Source organism: Uloborus diversus, chromosome 10 (assembly GCF_026930045.1).
Source record: "Uloborus diversus isolate 005 chromosome 10, Udiv.v.3.1, whole genome shotgun sequence".
Taxonomy (NCBI): domain Eukaryota; kingdom Metazoa; phylum Arthropoda; class Arachnida; order Araneae; family Uloboridae; genus Uloborus; species Uloborus diversus.
The window spans coordinates 38355174-38371983 of NC_072740.1; positions in this window are offsets into that span (position 1 = coordinate 38355174).

A 16810-nucleotide genomic window follows, 5' to 3' on the forward strand; every position below is an offset into this window, starting at 1 on the left:
ACATCTGCGACGAAAGTGATTCAAATTTCCATAGATGCTTTTAAAAATATTCGCTTTATAAACGGCAAAAGTTGGAGTACGATGACATGAAGCATACTTGCGGGATTGGAACTCTTAGGGAATTTTGCCCCAAATCCAGCAAAATATCTTGTAAGAAGCAGCGGGATTCTGGATCGGGATTTTGGAATAGAATATCCTATTGCCAACATTATTTTGTAAAATACATTAAAGCCCACTGAAAATAGGTTAAAAGAATATCCTGCTTAATGTAATACATTTTCAATGTACTAAACCGTTGTTGTCTATTATTTTAATTCCGTTTAATGGAATATCCCGCTTATTTGAATAATATTTCGTGGAATATTCGCTATTCCATTAAGCGGGCTCGACGGTATAAAATAAAAATCTGATATTGTAACTCTGGCTGCAGAGTTTTGCATAGGATGCTTTAGTTTCTTCTGAAGTAAAAAATATTGAAAAAAAAAAGACTATGATCATCACTCTGAATGACTAATTGTAAGGCTACTAGATTTTTGAGCAAAAAGAAATGACCTGTAACTTCGAATGAGAACGTTAAAGTTAAGTAAGGATGCATTAAAGAACCACATTGTTTTTTATTTTTTAAATAACTTAATATACAGGATGCTTCGTTTCAACCTTCAAGACCTCTATTTTCGCAATCGTTAGTCTTAGATGCATAATTCCAATTGCAAAAGTTTTCAAAATGAGATGCAGGGTTAAGGTATTGATAGTTTGAAGCCAAAATAAAAATTAGTCAAAAAATACAAACTTTAACTTTTTATACGGGACCTAGGTCCCCTAACTTACATTTAACTCATTTCAAGCCGAGCATGGAAAGTTTATAAAATGTGGTAATATTTTCTTAATATTGGGTTTAAAATACATCCATTAAGACACAAAAAAAGTTTCTTGCATAAAAAATAATATTTAATTTAAAAAATAAAATGGTGCGTAAAAGCACCATTGGCCAAATCAATGAACAAATATTTCAGTGGAACAATATTATTCTTAATCGATTTTTTACATTTTTAAATTTAAATTTTCGAAGCATTTTGGATGTAAATGGACTGAATTTGAGGCACAAATAAATCGTGTGGTTTTTTGCGTATTTTACATCGTCTGCGGGGTTTTTTTTTCGTGTTCATATATGGTATATGCGATTTTATCAGTCCGTATTTTTTTCGGTAGAGCTGTGGATGATGGACGAACCTTGTTTGGATGTGTTATTTGTACCGTATTTTCACCAAATGATCCGTCTGATGAGCACAAGGGTCGGGGGGAGACGAGTCGGTTGCGGAAAATTGGAAATCGTGACTATTATTTCATTAGCATATTTTTGGGAAAAAAATAGAGAAATATATTAGGGCACATCTATTCGAAAATTTTAAATGAAATAACAACAATTTTCAAAAAAAAAAAAAAAAAAGTACGATTCCTTGCATGAAAACTAGATTTTCAATTTTTGCTTATTGTTCATGCATTCGATCAATGGTGCGTTTACGCACCATTAAATTTGAATAACGATTTATAAGATTTTTATGACATTATTTTTATTTTATCCGTAGAATTTACAACTTTAACCCATTATAAGAACGTGTGATTAATCTCAAGTGGATTAATTATATAATTTCAAAACGTCGAATTTGACAGTCGACGTTTCAAGGTAAAAAACAAGCATATTTTGAAATTTTCTCTAAAGAAAGTGCTTGCTCCAAATGAATTACTATTATTTTATAGATGCCTTCAAAACCTTTTAAAATAGCATAAAAATTAAATTTGTAAAAAATATACGAAACAGCGTTAATTAAAAATTCTTTACTGAAATGGTGCGTATACGCACCTTTGGCCGAAAATGGATTAAGGAAATAACCTGCACTGAAAAATAATTCCAACCCAAAAAGTTAGACATTAAAGCGACTAATATTCAACGAGATATGAAACGCAGTGTTTTGTGACTTACACCACTTTACACTCGTCATCAATAGAACTGTTTGGGGGAAAATATAGCAGTTAACAAGAGTTTATAAAATTATCTGTGTGCACAGAGCGTTGTTTTTCAAACTGATGGAAGTTTTGTAGTGTGTTTTTGCGTATCATGGCACAACATTTGCATTTATTTTTGAACAGCAATGAAAAATATCAATCCTTTTTTTTTTTACTCCGACAACCTGTCATTCTTCGAAAAGGGCGATAAGTTTCAATCTCATCTTCTATACGGTCCCTTAAGACTTTGAACTCGAATATATGTTTGAGTTTTGGTAGCACAAATGTCAAATTTTTTGTATTGGTCTGATCCTTCAATAGAGATTATTCCCCTAAATATAAGTTAGAGGACCTGGGGCCCATATAAAACGTTAAATTTTGTACTTTTTGACTCATTTTTATTTTGGCTTCAAACTTCCAAAATCTTAACCCTGCATCTGATTTTGAACTTTTTTTCAATTTAAAGGATGCATCTGGGACCAACGGTTGCAAAAATAGAGGTCTTTGCAGGTTAAATGGAACACCCTGTATAACCACTTATTAATAATCATTACTAATCGACTTCGAATAAAATTTGCTTATCCAGCATTTAAACTTTGCTCACCACGTTTTTTTTTTTTTTTTTTTTTCAATTATAAGTTTGAAAACAATCCTTATATATTATTTATGTAGCCTGTTTTTGGTTTCTGCGCCAGATTTTCTTCAATTCTTGATCGATTTCTTTGATTTACGCCTTATTTTAAAGCTTGTGTTGCTGGCTACTGACGAAAAATAGACCCACGGTCTAAAAATTGTTTTTTTCAGCCGAAAAACCTGTTTTAAAGAACTAGAATGAGGTTTTCGGTTAAACTTATAACTCTAATTTGCGCTATGACCGACAGAGATGAATAGCTTGATCGGCAGAGCGTTCTCTTCGTAACCAGGAGAATGCGTGTTCGGGCCCACGTCCAGACAATCTGCAACGAAAAATTAGAGAAATATCGCGCATTACATGAACACTTAGTTAAGTGTATAACAACTATGAAGAAATAGAATAAATGAGAGGGAAACGCTCCTTGCTGATATGAAAACTTGAAGACCCTTTGTGCTAAATTATTTCTGAATTGTACGGTTTTTTTCTTCTTTTTAAGCTTTGGTTCTGGTAAGAAAATTAAAGCATAATGTAAGCGAAAATATAAGTAACAGGTTTAAGATTTCAGACTACAATAGAATTGTTTTTTGTTCAGAAAAAAATAATAAATCGTGTATTGAAATATATATTCTTCTAATGAGTTTTTGACTCTTTGTACAAATAAAAAAATTACTACCTCAATTTGAAGGGTAAAATACATAATTTTTCTTCTTTTTGCAAAAAAACAAATAGCTTATCACATTTTTACTACATTCGAAAAGCTACGCTTAAAAAAGAGCATAGTTCAATTTGTTTTGTATTTTAACCATGCTGTTAAATGATGAACACGTGCTGCCATCTAAGTTATAACGGTTCAAGCAGCCTGCGGTAACAAATTGTAAAAATTTTTAAGAATAAAAAAATGTTTCTTCAATATCTTATCTTATATATTATTCCCTTCTCATTTTAAAACTTATCAGGCTGGCTAATGAAGAAAAATAGACTTACGGTCGAAAAATCACGTTTTAGAAAACGCCCCTTGCTGTTTCAAAATCTTGATGCTGCCTGTAGTTCTTATGCATTTTTTAAAAGCAAAGTTCTAATGCAGATTTCCATTTTTTACGTCACTTTCGGCAAAAAAAAAAAAAAAAAAAAAAAAAACAAAAAATAGCCTGTGTTTGTGTTTATATTTTAATAAAGCTTAGAAGCACTGGACTTAGTTGTTCGGTTAAATTGATAATTTTTTTTCGGTAGAGCGTTCGGTTATAAACTATCTGAACTTCGGGCAAGTTTGGGCTGTCCGATATAATATCAAATTTATATTAGTATTACGCATTACATGTACTCATAACATACAAACGTAATAAAATAAATGCAGTGGGAATGCTACTCGGTGTTTCGACTCCTTTATGCAGGCTACAGTTATCATTCGGATAAGTTGACTGTTAACCGAAGGGTGTTCTTCATTTTTTAAAGCTTTGACTACATCCAGACCACTCAGCATAATGTAAGCATAAAAAAAAAATTAGATTTAGCTAAAGGAAATCCTTTTTGTGCAGAAAAACATTTTCATTGTATGCTGAAATGTAGATGTTTCTAATAGCAGTGTTCGACCTTTTGTACAAATGAAAAAATACTACACCAAATTAAAACTACGAGTTTCACCCAGTAAACCTTTAATTTTTTTATTCGCGCGAATACGATATAAATCATTAAAATTATTATCAACTTCATTAGCAAGAAATCATTTTCTACTCCTCTGCTTTCTGCTGAAAAAAAAAACATTTTGTCTACGTTCGAAAAATTACACTTAAAAAACAGACTCAGTTCAACTGGTTTTGGTTTTGAATTTTAAGTGTTCGATTAAAAGAGAAACATGTGCGGGCATTTAAGCCGTAACTGTTAAAGCAACCTTCTATGTGAAATAGTTCAATATTCGAAGATAAAAACACTTAATTTCAATCTAATTTATTACTTCTCTAGAATGTTTGTTTCAATCGCTACGTGAGATCTTCGTCATTCTTTAATCAAATTCCATGCTTTTCGAAAAATTTTAAATCGTATCATGCTGGTTAATGACAAAACATAGAAGCATGATCTTATTATTATTTTTTTTTTTTTGGCAAAAAGATTTGTTGCTGTTTTTTACTACGCATTCCTTCAATGAATAGCTTTCGAAAAGGAAGGCGCAATTGCTAGGTTTGTTGGGGTGTCGGGCTGTTAATCAGAATGGCGCCAATTCGAATCCATGCTAATAAATATCTCTTTAATGTTTCTTTTTTTCCCGTCAGATGCTCACATGGGCAGGACTGTATTTGCCACAACCTGTTTTTTTACGTGCACAATTATTGCTTTTTCACGAGTCACTACTCAGCCACACTTTTAATGATATTTATGTTTGAATTGAAAATATGTACGACCGAAAGGTGAGCGATGATCAAATTATCACAACGTTGTATTTAACGAGGTTTTGTTACTGATGTCTTTAAATTACATGCCTTCTCTTCTGCGCTTACTTTTTTTTCGGTTCTTCTTCACAATGTTCTTCCTTTGAAATTCTTAAAAGCGAAACACCTTATGAAACGATTCGAAGCACAGTGCGGAGTTCCGCACGGGTCGACTAGTTTTATAATATATGCTAAGATATGTGATGGAAAATAAGCGATTTTATAACCTCGAAAATGTACGACTTATGCACTTTTATTTTTAAGGCAATTTATCACATTACACGCAAAATAAAAAACCGAGTATTTTTGATTGATATCCATGTAATCTCATTCGGAAAGCTTTCTAAAGCCTCTGTAATCAATTAAATAATTGACATCAAGAAAAAAAATCGCATTATTGCGATGACTGCTTAGTTCTATCTAATGCTTTAATTCAAAAACAGCGCTTGCGTTTGTAATCTGTTTTTGGTATAGTTTCATATATGCATATAACACAGTGATAAGTGTTCATTTTTAAGTAATAAGCATATTTGTTTTCACTGACCTTTCTCTAGCGTTTACGTTACTAAAATTGCATTGCATTTTTAAGTAGCATTAAAAACTTTTTTTTTCGCAAAGTTTTTTTTTGCTTTTAGAGAAAATCTACATGTACTTCGAAGTCTCTGTCTAAAAGATGTAAGAAGATTATCTTCAAAGCAGCAGTCTCTGAATTTTCTGCAACCAAGTTAATTATGCTCAGTGACTGTCTCTATGCAAACATCAGCCCGAAAAACAGTCACTGAAGAGAAATGCAGTAGTAATAACATTTATAAAATTGTGATCGAGTTTAATTTGATCTTTTTTTTAATTTTTTTTACTCCGAACAAATACCACCTTTGCAGTCTTCTCAGGACTTAGCAAAAATGTTTCAAACCCTTTTCTTAAACTTTAAAAGCCCCATTAGCTATTACTCGGTATACGACAGATGGACAACAAGGTACCCCTCCATTTTAAAAGATTATTCTCATATTTTATTTATTATTAATATTATTCATTTATAATTTACGAAATGTGAATTTTATTTTAATATTTTAATTTTTATGTATTTTTGTGCTATTGTTATTATCATTTTTCCATAAAAAATAATTTATTCTTTTTTTTTTTGGTAATTAATAGTTGATCAACGGTTGATTAAAAACTAAGGCTTTAAGTCATTTTAAACACATTATCAAACTCTGAATGAAACTCAGATGCAATATGTAATAACAATATTATTTGTACCATGTAGTATCCTATGTTTTTCTTCTCTGTTTTGTGATATATATACTAGCAGTTTGCGGAGACCAGCTGGTTCGCCTTTTTACGGCATTACCCTTTCTATGCAAACTGCCGCCTTTGGCGGCTGTTTAAACAAAATTAGTTGCGGTATTAATAAATCTATACCTATCTTTATCAATATGAATATGAATAAAATGTTTTCTTTATCCATTTCCAGTCTTGTTTTGTGCCATCCACCGTTTTACAACAAGAATGCCGCCCGTGGTGGCTTCTACATACTTGCACGATATATCTCAAAATTTTCTAATCCATCTCTATTTATTTTAACCTAACCGGCCACTCTCTATAACACTAAAAACGATTCAGAAACATTCCTGGAAAATAATAGGCAGTTGTTGTGCCCAACGTCAGCCAGTAACATATCTTGCAAAAACGAGGAATGTTTTCTCATAAAAGTCAGTAACCTTTCTGAGATTATCCTTGAAACTTCCTGAATTAATGGAAAATCTCCTCTGTTTATGCAAATCATGTCTCGGGAACCTTCTAGAAAAATTAAGTAGGTTTGATGTTATTGAATAGAACTTTCCTGATTTACCAAGAAAGCTCCAGAAGCATTAGAGCAACCATGGCCAAAGCACGCAAAAATTGCCAGCAAGACCTAAGCACAGTCCTTGCCTGCAATTCCTGCTTCGCAAAGCTGCAACTGTCCAGTGACTTTTTTGTTCCCCTTGGGATCTTAGTCAATCCGGACAAACTGTAGTCCTATTAAAGCCAATACACTTAATAAACACTCTCAGTCAATATTTAAACTGGTAGCAAAAAATAGTTTTCACACCAGTGGAAAGTCTGCATTCGTGCATCTTTTAGCAATTCAGGAAACATTTTGGCGAAGATACTGGATTTTACGGGGAAATAGGTCAAAACCTCTGAAATCCCGAAACGTTCCATGGAAATAACCAGTTAAGTTTCGGAATTTTTTTACAGTGAAAAACAAAGATTACCTTAAAAACCGTGCGATTTATTAATTTAATTTAATAGCACAAAAAACAACTCTCTCCTATATTCCCCGTAGTGTGCAAAAAGTAGATTTAACAAAAGGAAAAAAACACTGCTTTTATTGAATTAAATGCACACAAGTAGGAATGTTACTCAAATGGATGCAGCAAAACGTCTAGAGGGGAGGAAAAAGATGAAAACCCTAAACAAAACAAAAGGTAAAGAAAAAGAAAGCACTACCGTTAGATCACGTGGCCATGACGTCATAAAATAAGGAAGTAAGCAATAGTAGAAGAAAAAAATACATAAACATTGTAGCGATTAAGATTAGACTGCTTTAATATCGAATCGAAATCCACGCTGTGACGTAAATGGCAGAAAAAGAGCGAGGAATGTTTATGTTACATGAAGAAAATGATGATGTTATTAAAAAAAAAAATCTAGAAAAAAAATATAGCGTATTTTTTGAAACTTTTTTCTTCTGAAGATGGAGCAATGTTTTGACTAGTTCCTTGTTAAATTTTAGAAAAGAGGTTGTTATACTTTTCGCGGGAAAAGTTAAGCAAGAAATGAAACATAAGAAAAGCGCAAAATAAAGGTCCTTTCAAAAAATCATAAAAAACACAAAAAAAAAAACGGTATGTTTGCAAAATCTTTTCTTTTATCTTATTTAGAAATAAATGACCAAAATTTTAGATTAAAAATAATTTTCTGGCGCAATTGGTTTGGGTTCTGAGGGGTAAAAAAGTACAAAACAAGCTGAAAATCATAAAAAAATATTGAATAACTTTTTTAAACTAGAAATAAATCATAGCCTATCTTAATCCCTGATAATGTAGCTATCCATGAAAAAAAGTGGCTGAAATTGGTCCAGCAATTTTGAAGCTTACCCTGGACATATATATATATATATATATATATATATATATATATATATATATATATATAATACATCAATACTTAAAACACTTATGTGCATAATCACTTTGCTTTTACCAAGCTAACGTAAAAAAAAAAAAAAAAAAAAAAAATGTGCCCAGAACATTCCTGGCTGATCGAAGTAATGAGAAAGTCCTGCGTGCTGCTTGAGCGATGTTAAATATTCATAGATTCGCCTTGCCTGTAGGTCGGTTGCTAATAACATTCGTCTCATTTGCATTGAAAAGAAGAGGAAGAGTAAACACTCAAGGCCCGTGATGGAAAATTGCATATTTTTCTTTAAAAATTGAATTGTGGGGAAGGGATAATTTAGAGCGCACACACATGTGAGGACGCATGAAGTGGAATGAAAATAAAGCGATAATGTAAATGCGGGATTATAATGTCAAGGTCAACAAGTAAATTGGTTTATTTTTAACCTTGTCTTGTTTTATTAATTCGTAAAGAACAAGGGTTTTCAAAGCTGTGATGAAAAAATGCATGAAATGAATACTCTCCAGTTTTTAAAGAATAATATATTATTAATTATAAATGTTTTGCGCAGGGTTAGATTTTATATTCAAGTTTTAAGCCTGAAACTAGTATTTAAATATTTTATAATTGATGTTTTTGCTGTGTTTGCACACATTCTGAAAAGGAATGTGCTCAAACATATTCATGAATAGGTTGTTTTTTTTTCCTGCGTTGTTGATCTATATTCTCCAAATCAATAAGACGTAAAATATTAACTTTTTTTAATACGAAGTTTAAGAGTTTTTATGTGAAAATCGGCACCTGCTTCGTAATATTAGTTCAAAAATTTCTTAATACAGCAGATGTTTCTAGAACCTTTTCAATTATTTTTCTTGTGTTATTTATAATTATGATGTAAGAGTTTGCTACTGTGGTTATGTCTTACGCATAACCAATAAAGGAAAGAAACGCTTAGCATTTATTTACGAAAAAAAAACTGTTATCTGAAGATATATTTTCTGACATTACGAAGAATATATATATATATATATATATAGAGAGAGAGAGAGAGAGAGAGAGATAGAGAGAGAGAGAGAGAGAGAGAGAGAATTAGTTAGACTTCTTACAAGATGTTCCATCTGTTTTTATAAGTTGTAAAAAATTTGGGTTTTACCTCCTGATGGAACTTAACTGTATGTGTGTACTCAAGTGGTCTGTATGCCGCAAACATATTTAAGTTAAAATTTTGATAAGAAAAAAAAACAGCTGTACTTATCTTATTGCAGTCTTATTTTAAAATCACAGCGTACATCACATATTGTAAGGTATTTTCTCTTCGTAACTTTAATGACACGAGATTAGGTCGGCAGAACTTACGTGCCAAACAGCACACAAATGGTCGCGCGCGGTGCGTGTATACAGGGCCTGATTACCGTACAGGCCAACTAGGCCTGGGAATGGGGCCCCATTTTCCCAAGGGACCCCAAGATGATAAAAGAAAGATTTATAACGCGACAAAAGTAAGAAAAATACATTTATTTAAAAAATGATAGTAAAAATTAATCCCTTGTTAATTGGGAAAAAAGACTTCCTTGAAGGAGAATTTTTATTCATTCTACTAGTAGCGAAATTACCATGCCACCATTATAAGGGTCTCCGAAGGGAAGTTGTAAATACAAGCACATACTAAATGATTTAGGGGAAGGTGGGGTAAGATGAGATAGCGGGGCAAGAGAAGATACTGAAGCCCCTCACATGGTGCAGACATTTAGCGGAAAATTAGTAAAGTAGTTGCGGTGGGAGGAGGAGAAACCACGTTGGTCGAAACTACTAGGTTGTGCACTGCATTTGCATTTTTTGTTTCAAATTTTTCTCTCTATTTTTATGCGTTTCGCCGTGCTCCTATTTTGTTGGATCATCTTTTCATGTGTAGTTTGGTGAATACACTGGTTATAGTGATTCAATGTTATTTTATTTATAACCTAAACTTGAGTCGACAGTGAAGACGCCAAATGGTGTCAATTGAGCAATACGAGATATTATAAAAAGGCATGATAGGACACTATCACATCTTACCCCACATGTACTGCAATTTGTTTTTTATCCTTTTCAAATTTCTTAAGGTGGTGAAGAACCTACCAAAGGAAGACGAATAGGGGGAGTTGGTCACGAGAAATGTGCTTTCAAAAAGCGTCCGGACCTTATAATGTACCAAAGGCTAAACTTCATAGAAAAGGGAAGGAAGCTAAAAAGCAGCCATTGGACAGAGGTGTTCTTACGGTTTCGACGGCTGGAAAAATTTATTTAATTAAAGATACCACAAATTTAAATCTAGTTAAGCCTTGGAACCCAATGAATACTATTTATAGAAACTTCTAAAACTAACCAGAGAGAAGAGAAGAAAAAAGAAAAATCGGAGCAGAAAGAGAAGAAGAAAGTGGGGAAATCTAAACAGGAACAGAAGAAGATTGACGAGAACATCGAGGAGAAAAAAGGAAGAAGCGAAACGTGAAAAGGAATTTGGATGAAATGTTTTCATAGTTGGCCAGTTAAAAGATAAAAACAAAAGAATGAAGACTGGAAAATCAAAACCAAAAACTGTACTTAAAGGAAACGATCTGAGTCTTCATTGTAGTCTGAGCCTTCTGGTGTAGAATGCCTTTATTGTGGACATTGATGTTCCCAATCGACAGAAGGAAGGATTAGGTGCTGCGAATGCAAAAATAGGCCCATTGTTCGTGTGCGGGAGACGAGTTTGAGGACGATGAAGAGCTGTTCATCTTTGTGACTTGTGCAAACCCTGAATCTCAGCTTACCCCACCTGGTGAGGTAAGATGAGACTTTGACTCAATTAATTAAATTATGCGCCGAAACTTTTCTGTTAAATGTAGGATATTGACTTAAATTGTATGCTTTTATAATACTTGAGAGATAATGAAGACATAATTTTCTAATTTTTTATGAGTTTGGTTCGCAACTACAACTGTGTTTTGGTTAAGTATCTCATTTTGCCCCATCCACCCCCCCTACATACTTGTGTCTGGTAAAAAGGCAGCAAAAAATGCATTCAGACGATCGCCAAATGAGTAAAATAACCCGCTCCATTCAATCCTGTAGAGAGCTCCGGAGGCTCACTTTTAGTTAGTCGGGGCTTGCGTGTATAACCTTATCTATTAATTTTTGCTTAACGTAATTTAAACACGTAAACTTTTGCAAAAGGTTATTGTCGATTTGTAAAACAGATATTTTACACAAAGCTTGCGTTTGACGAGTTCAACCGGTCGCTACCGATTAATCGATCACATGACAGTTAATGATCACGTGCTTCAATCAACCAATCAACAGCTTAAAATGGTAACCGGTGATGTAACCGAAAGATGATAGAACGCTGTGGTTAGCAATCGGTTACTCACCTGTCGACCGGTGAGGTTCGTCGAACGCAAGCATAAAAAACATTTTAAAAGACTTTACATTTATAAGTAGAACACGTTTTCAAGAAATAAAGGAACGTATTACAGAAAAACTAATGAAAAAAAACTTAACACATTCCCGTACCAAATTTCACATGCATTTATCACAGACATAATTGAATTAAACCCTGCAAGTAATTCGTTCACATTTAGCACAAGAGTTTCGGATTTTTGGATTTGGTCCCCACTTAGATTTGGCCCCCAGTTTCAGGTTTCCTTCCAAAAAATAAACCCGGATTTTCGAGAAATTAAAAATACCAACCACCACTGAAGTTTTGGTTCAAATCTGCTGAATTCTGCGCTCAAAACCATAAGACTTTAAGTAACTAGTGTGACTCAAGACCCCCCCCCCCCCCCCCCCCCGCGAGTTTTCTCAAGCAAAAAATTTTTATAATACTTTTTAAATGAAATTTTATCCCTACTAATCCACTTATTTATCCTGCTTTTCAAAGTCCCTAAATTTGTCTTACTACTCAAATGAGTTTCTACTACTAAAACGACTCGACGTTTCAAACAACTGGACATGTGAATACAAAAGTCCCGTAAAATAATCTTACAGTAATAAATAATGCAGTAAAATCTCGATAACTCGAAGTCCCAAGGGACCGGCTAAAACCATCCAATTTTATCAGAAGTTCCCTTCCCCGCTTTCAGAAGATTTTTTTTTTAATTTTATTTTCCAGGAATTGTGCATAATAGATAAGGCATAGTACTAATAGCTTGGATAAAATTGATTACACCACAGCACCAAAAATGTATCCGGCTCAAAAATAGCTATTTCCAAAGCGTTTTGCCGCGCTAAACACGAAAATCACCATAAAAAGTAAAGATTAGCTCTAGTTTTCAAGATACAGAGTCAACTAGGGTAGTGAAATTTCACTAATGCTCTTTTTTCCTGGCAGATATAAACATCCCCCACGGGAACTTAACTTCGACACCCTGCTTGGGATAGAAAATCTCACTACATAAAACCGAAATGGACTTCAGGAAATTCAAATTCTGGGAAGAAAAACGCCGAAAATGAACCTCTAGTAGATCCACCCACTTCTGCTTAAACCCCACGCTCGTCTGCTTAAACCTTCTGCTAGGAATAATGAAAAACTTTAAAATCTGTTAACAAAGATGGTTTTCTAACGGAAATTTCAAAGATTTTTTGAAGCTAAGGTATAAGAAAGAATTTTTAACGGCCCTTCAAATACGGGAAATTATGAAATCTCTGTTTTTGATAAAAAATTTGAAAGAGAAGAAAACAAGCCCCCAAGAAGCCTTTAAGGGTGTATTACAAGTATATCTAAGCAGCAGAGAAGACAAGAACTAAACAATTGGTCAAATAATTCCTACGGAAGTTCTGAGACATTGATGAACGATAGGCCTCTGAAACTCTAACGTTTCACTTCTTTCAGGAAAATTTGGTTAAACATTGTGAAGCTATGAGTGATGGACATAAGGAAAGGTTTCGCTAAGATATCTTTACAGTGGAACGTATATATCAGAATCATTGGGCTGGGTTAATATTGGTCAAATGCCGGTTGAACTGTTACAAGAGGTCCATCTTTGGTGTACAAAAGCTATCGAAAATGAAGCGTTTACAGCAATAAGCCAAAAGTAATCACTGGTTTTTGAAAATTAAACATTGTTTAATAATACAGAACCCATTTAATAACATTTACTGCACAGGGTTTTTTTTCCTTTTAATCTTACTTCGAATTAATGTGTTGTTGTGTGTGGGTTGCTGTGCATCTTTCTCCAGCGGACTTTTGTGCATCTTTCTCCAGCAGAATTTTGTGCATCTTTAAAACAAGAGCTAATAAAAAAAAAGTCCTCTACCATATTCGTTTTCTTGACTCAAAAATAGTAGGAATTGTTGCCTATTTAAAACCGGGATGCAGACAAAAAGTTGTTTTTGGTTGCCTAGTGTTATTAGTACTACATAAAAATGTCTACATACACTAGAATCAATTTTACTAAAATGCTTCGAAAAATGGCAGTTTTTTTTTTTTTTTTTTTTTTTTTGACTATTTACTTTTTTTATCGCATCTTAAAACGTCATAAAGTGTATGTCGTAGGGCCAATTTATTTTATATGAATACATCATTTTGTCCTAAAAGCAGATTATTTGAATCATCCAAAAAATAACTGCTTCCTTTTTTTAACTTTTTGCAAAATTTTTAAGCGTTTCAACTATTAGCCGGTAAAAAAATTAAAGTCGTCAACCAAAGCAAAGAATAGCTGTATCTGATACTTTTCACTTAATTTTGAAACAATATGCGGATTAAAGAGCACTTTTGTACAAATATTCCCTTTACACAAGCTGATAAGCAAAGCAATGTGTTAAAGGGGAGGAAAAATTCTTCTACTTTGCATTTTTGTGCGTAAAATGAAAACGAAACTTCCGTAAAAACTCCGAATTAAAATGAGTGCATTCGAGACATCGAGACAACTTTGTACTGATAACAGTAAACTATTTCTGACCAAACGAAAACATCGAGATAAAGGACTATTCGAGTTATAAGGCTTCGAGTTATCGCAAGTCGACTGTATTTATAACTGCGAGACCTGATGGCTCTGTCTACTTTGAAGCGCTTGATAGTTTTTGGCACGTGAGTGTGTAATTTTCAGAAGTTTTCTTTTGATTATTACATTTATTTATATTGGTCAAAATAAGACAAAGACATTTTTAAAGATTTAACTCACTGTCTTTAGTTACAAATATTTTTCTTCTTATAAGAACGTGAAAATTAAGTAACTTATGAAACTTTAAAGGTCCAAAAATGTTGAAATTAGTTTTCTTATTTTTATTAATACCGAGAACTTTTCCCATAGGTTCAGATTATACTTCCTATCAATTCCAAGCACGTTCACTGAGCATGGATAGCGATATGTTATCAGTTCATGCCTAAGCAGCAAAGAATGATGCGTTTGCACATCCCAAAAGAGCGGTGAAATTCTCATTGATTAAACAGACTTCGGACATATTTTTTAAAGCTTTAACTATGTTTAATACATTTTTTCATGCTGAAATAAAAATATATCTCATTTTAAAAAGAACAGGAAAAGAAATGGCGTAAGTGCTTTATGAAATGTAACATCTATGTTACAGTATGTATATCAGCTATAGTTGCGCTTTTTGAAAAAAAAATTATTATTTGCTATAATACGATATTTTTAAGTTAAAATAAACAGTTAAAATGAGAAAAAATATTTTATTTTACAATTTTCAAGGTGTTTCAAGGTTTTTATAAGTTACTGGATAACATATTTGAAATTATAAATTGTATCTAGACCTATAATAACTTTTGAGAATGTTGATGTAATTTGCATTATTGTTCTGACACATTATTAACTGAATTATTCCTCACTTTTTCTGTTTGTTAATCAAGCAGTAATAAATGAAGTTCAGATTTTTCTCTTTAACTATACTTGTTTATTTAACTAGTAATTATAATTCATAGTTAAGTATTCATAGTTATTGTTGTAGTTTTTAAAGTGGATCCGTTATATGACTCATACCGTTGTAATTACCTCAAACATTGCCCGTAAACTCTTACTTTAACTTATATTCGGCATTCATGTTTGCTACTTAGTAATCGACAAGTTTAAAGAAAAAATGGTGATATAGGGTAAGGTTGCTACCATTGTGATGCTTCCTTCATTAAATTATCTCCATTATTTTGTAACCACATACAGGTGCTATATGCTGCTTCTTTAGTTTTTCTGCGCTCTGGAGTTTCAAGCTTGAAAGCGGCTATCTTGACAGCATCTTTCCCCAAGCTCAAACAGCGTTCCTATAGTTGTAGGTTTTATTTCACTACTTTTCTTCTAACTTTTAAATTTAAAACATCATCTATATCAGTGAAATGATAATAATGTTTTAGATGCTACTAATATTATTTAAATCTGAGTTAAATCAGCATTAGTTTAGCAAAATAGACATTAATTGTATAATTGGTAATGACCGAAAAACTTAACTATGGTATGAAAGCTGCTAGTTACCTTCAATGAGCCTACCTCAGTTGATATAAATCAGCCGTTTGCTCATCTGGAAACTATACCGAGGCAGAGTAAACCGAGACAATTTTTTCAAGCTGCACTATAAAATGCGGCTCCATCTGGTTCAACAAAAAGGATCAGCAGAAGTTATATTTGTAACTAGATAATGATCTCATTTGATTTCTAATGAAATCAATCTAATTGGCTTAACTTTAGTGCTAATCGGAATGTTTCCAATGATAAAAATAACTAATACAGGGTTCACCATGAAAGTAATGCGCATTTTCCAGGAAAAATAAATAAATTGATCTTACAGTTACAAATGTTTAAAATTATTTAAAATAATGTCCTCCCGCCTCAATACACTTGCGGAGACAAGTTTGCCACGCCTCAAAGGCACCCTGAAACTCCTCAACTGGAATGTCTTTCAAGAACGTTGTAAAATGGTTTCGGATGTTTTCGACGGTGTCACACAGTTTTCTTTTTAGCACTCTATTAAGTTGAGGAAACAAAAAAAATTGCATGGAGCCAAGTCGGGACTTGGATTAGGGGACCAACAGGGCGCTGTTCCGGGCCGGAAAGTTGGTTTTCTATCAGCACTTTCGACGAAAGCTTCGTGCAGACCTTGTGCATTTTCAGATCCTCGGTCAGTCTCCCGTGTAAAATGGGTCCAAATTGGGGCATGCGTAGGTTGTCAGCAATTTGCTGGATACTCAACCGACGGTCAAAATGCAAAACATCGCGCACACGATCCACGTTCTCGTCGGTTCTGGCCGTTGTTGGGCGTCCAGAACGGGGTTCGTCGGCGACCTCCTCCCCTATCGCCTTGAACGCCTTGTGCCAGCTCCCAGAATGTGATTTGGAAATGCAATCGTCTTTGAAGGCCTCTTGAAGCATCTGGAATGTTTCGATTGCCTTCTTTCGAAGCTTCATGCAAAGCTTTGCGGCGTATTTCTTCTTGCGCGAACGCTCTATCACACGCTGTGTTACAAAAGTCGTAAATGCACTTTACGTGGAGACTCGTCTTTTCGCTCACACTGTTCGGAGCAAACTGACGACCAGTCGCGTTCAAAGTGCAGGTACCCTACCATATACACCCCCCCCCCCGTTTTACCGCTTAACAATCTATGCTACCTTCCCTACTC